This window comes from Accipiter gentilis, chromosome 14, assembly GCF_929443795.1.
Source record: "Accipiter gentilis chromosome 14, bAccGen1.1, whole genome shotgun sequence".
In the NCBI taxonomy this organism is placed as follows: domain Eukaryota; kingdom Metazoa; phylum Chordata; class Aves; order Accipitriformes; family Accipitridae; genus Astur; species Astur gentilis.
Window position 1 is genome coordinate 18,572,114 of NC_064893.1, and position 7,986 is coordinate 18,580,099.

Here is a 7,986-nt window from a genome sequence, read left to right on the forward strand (position 1 = left end):
GAGAAGGAATTTGTCCATAGGAGTGAATGGAGGTGCTGATGAGACAGTGGTGCATCCCACATTCCTCCTCCTGGTTGATTTCCTCACCCAGAACAATGAGTCCTGGCAATGTGTTCATAAAAGCATCAGGTCCTGGAGTCATGGGTTTGCAAATTGTATGAGCTTCATTTTTCTCATGTAACTGATGTTGTCGTATTGGGCTTTATCAGGGAAAGCCAACATTGCTATTGCCTTTCACAGGGAATCCGATGCTCAGGGAGGCAGATGTTGGTGGAAGGGGATCTGGCAGCCAGACAGCAGGTCTCTTAGTGCCCATCTAGGGCACAGCCATCCACAGTTGTGGAGACATGAACTGCAAGATGCCTGTCTGGCCTCCGTCACTGCAACGATATTCTCACAATGTTTCTGTCAGATACAGGACCAAGTCCAGAGAGATGAAGAAGTAAATTGTGCAGATGACTGGAGCTTTTAAGCTGTAGCATAAAAAATTTATGTCTTTCAGATTAATGTTCACCTGCTGTCCAGTTCTGGAGATGTCCAGCCCCTTGGGTATCTCAGTACTCTATTTTAAAGGTCAATTTTATCCACAAGGAAATCTGGAAGCAGGGTATGTTCAGAGAGCCTAATTAGAGACTGCTATAGCTACAGGATCGGTGAAAAAGAAACCACATGATAACACTGTCCTCTTGTTCCCAGGGCTCCCAAACAGCCCAGACATCTTCCAGCTGGTCTCTCTCATCCAAGGGATGAGCATGTGAGCTGCCTGGTATTTGGGGAGGGATTCTTTGCTTCCCCTTTGCTGCAGGGACTCCCACTACACCAGCTTTGCAGGAGGAACTTCTCAGAGCTCCTAAGGGACCACATGTCTTTTTTTAAGTCAACAGCAGACCCATGTCAAAGCTACATGGGTGAAAGTGTTTATAAAGTGTTGCCTACACATACACATTGCTAGTGAGGCACTGGACCCTGCTGCACTTGGGAGAGGCCAGAACAGCCCCATCCCACCTGCCAGACACCTGCCATGGCTGAGCAGAAGCGTGGATTTTCACTCCACAAAATAAATTAAGATCTACTTAGGTTGTGTTTTTAAATCTCCATTCAGAAACAAAACACAGCACAAACCTCCTCATAGACCTAATGCCTGGGTGGAGGATGGAAAATGTTGCTCTTGCCGTGTCATGATTTCTGATTAAAAATTATTCACTTGGAAAGCTACCCACTGCATTTACCTGCTCACAGCTGTGAACCACGCAGTGATGCCCTGCATAAGCCAGCAACGTTAGCGGAGCAACATACTGTAGCTGATTTTTTGTGTGATAAATGGATGGTAATAAAGACAAGTGTGCAAACAAGCAGCAAACCCTGCCAGAAAACCACGAAACCCAGCCTGGGAGCATTCCGCAACTCCGTTGCCTCTGGCTGTCCTTTCTCTCTCCCCAAGGAACTTGTCCAAGCCCTGGCCAGCACCCATTTCTCCCATACCCCGGCTTAGCCTGGCCCACAGCATGAGAGCAGACAGGTACTGAACAGCACTGCAACAGAGGATAAAAGCCATGAGAAAGCCACCAGCCAGTAAAGTTTGGGCAGGCACGCAAGCTTTCTGCACGGCCAGGTGTCTGCTGCCCAGCTCTCACATCAGCACAGCGCCCAAGGGCCCAAGGCTTCAGTGAGCTTTGCATCAAGCTTTTTACTTAACTTCTCACCTTTATTATGCCCTTGCTGTTGAATTTAATAATGTATTTTTGTAGCCGTCAGATGCTATAAAACTAGCCTTCCTTCCTTTTTTTTTTTTCCTTGTTTTAGAAATCCACCTGAAATCTAATACAAGGGGAAAAATAATATTATAGACCCACGATATCATAAATTGAGCAAGGACAGAAATTCTTTCATCCTAACCCTTCCAAGCACAAGCTTTCATTTACCCCAGACATACAACATATAGGTTGGAACAAACTCATAAGTGGTAAATCACATCAGGTATTACAGCAAGCCTTGGAGAAAGAGGACAGTAAGCTATTATGTCGATGTTTTGTTTGTCTTTGTGAGTGTGCTGCCATCCTGCTGATTTGTATTCCCAGGGACACAGCTCACTTGATCATGTCCCCATGGCAAGTCCCAAGGCAGTCATCAGCTTTGGGAAGGTGTTGGCTGGACACATGGCCCCACTGTCCTTCTCCATGCTATATGCTACCTCTGTGTCCTTTAGCTTTCTTTTTTCCCCCACTTTTCTTCAGATAGCAGTGGAAGTTGCACTATGGCAAGCAAGTCCTCAAGGGTTAGAAGGAGGCCCCCCAAACCCAGCTCAAGCCCTCTGTGCCAGGATGCCCCGAATCCCCCAAATGCAGCTGTGGTCCAGGGACCACCATTTCTGGAGAAAGGCATTCCCACATGCGTGTTCAATGTGAAGGGCAAAATCACCGCAGAAATGGGAATATCAGTTTATAGCTGTGAATATGTAGGTATCTGTTCACTGAGAGAGAACTGGATTTATTTATTTAGGATCCAGGCCTGCGATTTTTGTTTGCATTCCCTAAACAGAGCAGGGAAAATGGCAGCTTTTGAAGGACTATTAGAGAACTTCAAACCAGCTGATCCATTTTGGAGATCCAGTTCTGGGGTCCCCAGTAGAAGACAGACATGGACATACTGGAGCGAGACCAGCAAAGAGCCACAGAGGTGATTAAAGATTTGGAGAGTCGGGTATACGAGGAGGGGCTGAGAGACATGGGATGTTCAGCCAGGGCAATGCTCAGGGGAATCTTAACCATGTGCATAAATACCTGAAGAAGGGAGTACAGAAGACAGAGCCGGGGCCTACTCAGTGGTGCCTGGGACAGGACAAGCTGAAACTGTGGTCAAACATAAGAAAAAAATGTTTTTCCTCTAATGACAGACAAACATGTTACCCGGAGAGCCTGTGGGTCTCCATCCTTGGAGATACTCAAAACCCAGCTAGACACAGACTGCTCTGCCTGATCCTGCTTTTAGCAGGGAGGTGGACCAGACCACCTCCACATGTCCCATCCCACCTCAGCCACTCTGCCGTGCTGCAGGGATTTCACTCCCCAGTGTGCTGCAGAAGCCTGTGACTCTCATGGCTAATCAAAGCCAACATCCCAGCTCAGACTTTTCTCCCAGGCTTTTGGAACAAACTGTTCACAAACAATTCACAGAGCAGGAAGGAACATTAACAATCACCCAAGAAGTACTTTTTGAATAACAAATAAGCATGAGACATTCATAAACTGCTGGCAAACAATTTATGAGCAGGAGAAGTAGCCAAATCCATTAAATAAATTATACATTACATTTTATTCCCCCCTCAGCTCTATTAAAGATTATAAAACAACATATATGCAGCCACAGATAAGGCTGAATTATCTGTCAAAAATAAGTGAAAGGATGTAAACATCCCATGAGCAGTCAACCAGTGGAAGTCATCTGCAAATATAGTATTGTATTGTATAATTACAATGATAAACTTAATACAACAGTCTAACAGCAAATACTCACAATTAACTACCTAAAAATAACCCAAGGATCAATAACCATTCATTGAGCTCAACTGACAAAATATTCCAATTATTATTACTGCACTTATCTCCTATTTATTCCATAAACTATGTTAAACATCTCATTCATCTCTTTCCTTGAAGAATGTGTTTGAGACAAGCCATCGTTTGTTCTCAGTTTGCCAGAGGAAAAGTGATGGAGAGCAAGCAAGTTAATCCTTATCAATCTTTTGTCCTCACCCCCCACCATTTCCTTCCCACCAAGGTGTTAAAATTTATATTTTGCTCTCACACATGCTGAAATGAATTCAGTGTAACAGCATCAGATTTGCACCGATGTCACTGAGGATTTTTCCTGTCCCTGGGGGAGAAGGCTAATGCTTCAGTTTAAGTATATGACACTCCACCTGCTCTCAGGGCTGCACAAAATAGGAGCTGAACATGCGTCCCAGAGCCAAGGGACATGAGGACAGGTTTGGTTGGATCATATCCAGTTTTGTCACCTAGGGACATCAGGTCAATCACAAGTGAGTGCAGGGCAAGGACAGCACAAGGATGTGCTTGCTTTGGCTGCCAGGACATGCATTGGCTGCTCAGTGTGGACAAAGGACCAATGTTGGGTGGATGGGACTGTGTTAGAACACTCTAGGTGTTTTAGACCTAAGGTTCATGTAGGCTACCATCCTTGGTCTGACAGCAACCACTGCCAAACATCTAAGACATAGTACAAAACCAGCAAATTTAGGTACTTCCTTGATGTATTTTTCAACCCTCCAGAGATCTGCAGCTTTGAGACAGAGGTGGTATTTTATATTTAACAGCCCTCCATGAATTTGCTTAACTTTTGAACCAAGGTAAACTTTCTCCATCTGCTGCTTCTGCAGCAAGGTTTTCTACAGCTTAGCTGCACACTAAGGCAAGAGGACCTGTGTTTCCTTGGTCTTGAACCTGTCACCTACATGTTTCATCAGGTGGCAGCAGATATTACCCTGGAAGAGACAGTGAAATTTGGTCCCTATTCACCCTCTACACATTTTACAGCCCTTTGTAGATTTTTGAGGCAGGAATTTTCTCAAAAAAAGTAATTCCTAGCAGACCATATTTAATCATGTGTCTACTCATTATAACCTTTGGAATAGCTTCCACCAAGTTGCCTGCTGCAGGTGACAGACTATCACATGTAACTCCGTGGACCATTCCAATCCTTTTTAAAAAATAGCACCATATCTGTCACTTTTGAGTCTGGTATTGGGGCAGACTGGAGCAAAAGATTACACCCTACAGTGAGCAGGTCCATTACTTCATTCTTGATCTTGAGAGCATGTGGATGATACCATCTGGTCCTGGCAATCTGCTGCTGTACAACCTGTTATTTTTTCCTGTAACCTCTAACAATTCTTCAATTCTACAGTGTCCTGTAAAGAGAGGCTCTGAGGTGCAGACCTCCCTGAGCCTTGATGGGCACAGATGCCAAACAAGCCCAGTGTTTTCCTGCTATGACTTTCCCTTCTCTGAGCACTCCTTTACACCTGGGTCGTCAAAGGCCCTATGGGGCATCAAGTAATTTTCCAGCTCCTGAGGGCTGAACAAACCTTTTTTTAGGGTGTTAGGGGTTTTGTAAGCTGCTCCTGCACTTTTTCACCTTTTCGGGGGGGCTGTCTTTTGAGTTTTTCCATGTAACCAGTCAATTGTTTGCATTCTCTTCTCAATTCCTTATCTGGATATCAATTCTATTGATTACTGACTTGATGTTTATCTATGCTTTTTCTTTTTTGTTTTTTTTTTTTTCTGAAGAGCTTGGTGGAGGTGAAGGTTGACTCTCCCAGTGGGAGTGAAAGGGCTGTGGCTGCTGGAGGGGAACTTCTCTTCTAGGGCAGCTTGTCAAGGAAAGGGCAGGGCCTGGAGCCCTTAACTTTGCTCCACCTCATTCAATCCCACTCACCATTGGCATGGCCTGATTATGTTTTGGGCATCTCGCACATGTACCCAGAGCACAGGGTTGCCCAGATTGTTGACCATGCAGTTGGCACATCTCTGCAATCAGACCCTTGCACAAACAGGAGAGGCAAGATGCTGTACGTACATTTCAGTTCCTAGAGCAACCAGCCTCATCTTTTCAGGACCTTAGCATTTCACAGCCACCATGGGAAGTGATTTTATTCTTAGCTATGGAAGAAAAAAAAATACATACTCTGTTCATCGCACAGATAAAATATTTGATGACTAATTTTTTGTGACATGTATATCCAGTTATGATTTCTGCCTCTCTTCCTAAACTCATGAAGGAAAATGTCATAACAGAGATAAGCCATCATATATTTTAATGTCCTGGGAGGCTAATGTCTCTACTGGAGAGTGTACATAGCAAGAATGTCTCATTTCTGAGGGTGCTTCATGTCAAGCACTATTTCAGATGATCTCCTTGCAGCTAGGTTGGATGCCCTGTTGTTTCTTGGCAAGTACACACTCCCCGGGTCTTACAGTCCCAACACTGATAGGCAGCAGGATACATTTGCAGAGAATCTGAAGTGGCAACTCAGCCACTCATCTATCTCCTTAAAACCAGCCCTTTTCTTTCCTGCGATGCCACAATAATCACTGTTCTCCCATTTGGTGTTCACAAGTTTCCCTCTCCACAAAACCAAGGGGACAGTAACTTCCACAGCCACACGCCTAGAGGCAGATGAGACAAGGCAGGGGAGGAGTGTGTGGGTCCTGTAGGGTTTGTGTTTTGTTGTGGGTGCAGCATGAGAGAAATATGTGGGTTTAGAAGCTTTCAGGATGTCCTGTTTTGGGGGAAGAGTCAGGCAGGTTCATGAAGCTTTCAGGATGTCCTGTTTTGGGGGAAGAGTCAGGCAGGTTCATGCATCATGAATTATCACAACAGGTTTTGTATCCTCTGAACACAAGAGTCCTCCTGTGTTTTGATCACCCATGTTTTCCCATTAAGCCGTCTTAGCTCCTGGCAGACCCAAACTGGCTGACAAACCTTTACAGTGGATAAGAACCTGAGACACAGCAGCAGCCCCAGCTGTGGGGAAGGACTGATCTACTCCTGAAGACCCACCAGCCTCCTCCTCTGCAGAGAGTTAGAAAAACCCAAAGGGAAAAATCCCTGATGCCCTTGCCGATGGAGCAGACATCACTCTGGGTTAACCTCTCAGCAACAAGGGTGGCTGAGTCTCTGCCTTCTTCAGTATGAAACCAATTCATTTTACCAAAAGGAAACAGGTATTTTATAGAAAACAGTGTTCTAGAATATCACACATGATACGCTTCTTAACAAAGGTACTGGGCTGGGTTATTATGCCTGAAAGACTGGTAGTAAAACACAGTTGCTCCACTGACAGAATGGGGTTGCAGTAGTGTAATCAATGTGCCCACCCCAAAACTGAGACAGTCTTTCTGTACCAGTCACTGCTGTCCTTATCTAGTGCCCTGCTCCAGTAGTCCTCTGTTTTGCTTATCACAAAGATCTGCTGAGATCCCCTCTGACCCTGGACTTGAGTGGCCACTTGCATTTGCAATGAAGGTTTCTGACCGGCATTACTATTTCTGGTCATTCTGGCTTCCTTGCTGGGAAACAATGCCGTTTACGGCACAGGGCAGATGAAATCATAATCAGAAGTTGACACCTTTTTACATCCTGCTATAAAACAGGCTGCAGGAGAAGAGCAATAAATCATTGTGGTGATCACCTCCTTCATACTGGACCTGCAGGGTTTGAAAGAGAAGCGCTTCCCCCAGGATCGCTGCAGAGAAATAGCTGCTAGCTGACGGGGGATGTGAAGGGGACAGTGTCTCATCCAGAGCAATTTCTCTTCCGCTGCTCAAAACCCCCTGACATCTTCCCCGTGGGTCAGGAAATTACCCACGATGTGGGCCATGCCCTCCCTCCACCACACAGGGTGGAGCAACCTGAGGCTTCAAAATGTGCTGGTGGCACGGTCTCCTGGCTGTGGGCAGCAAACCCCTTCCTTGCCTGCTTGCCCCTCTTCTCCACCCACAGCTTTTGTCCTGCTCCCATTCTTGCCCATCCCAACATGGACTAGGTGGCAACAGGAATGAGGGCAAAAACTGGCCAGGGAAGGTCTTATTGCATCCTCCCTTGGCCTCACGTGGCTTTTTTCTTCTGAAAAGGCTGGGCACAGCCCTGGCTGATGGGTGGGAAGGGAGCCAGGGTCTAGCTCAGCCCTTCCCGGCTCCTCCAGTGGGATGGAGGGAGGCAGTGGGACTGGGCTGGCACCGTGTCCACTTGTGCATTACTGAAACATCTTGGGAGAAATTCACAGGTTGGTAAGGGACCCATGCAGGGAACATTTGTCGTTCGGGATGTAATGAAAATGCTTTAGTTAAAAAAAATAAACCCAGCTTTAAAAAGAAGCATGAGATGGATTCATTCCAGAATTAGTCAAATACCTTGCTTTGGGGGAATATACTTCACTTCTCTTTTAACTTTAATATCACATTAGAG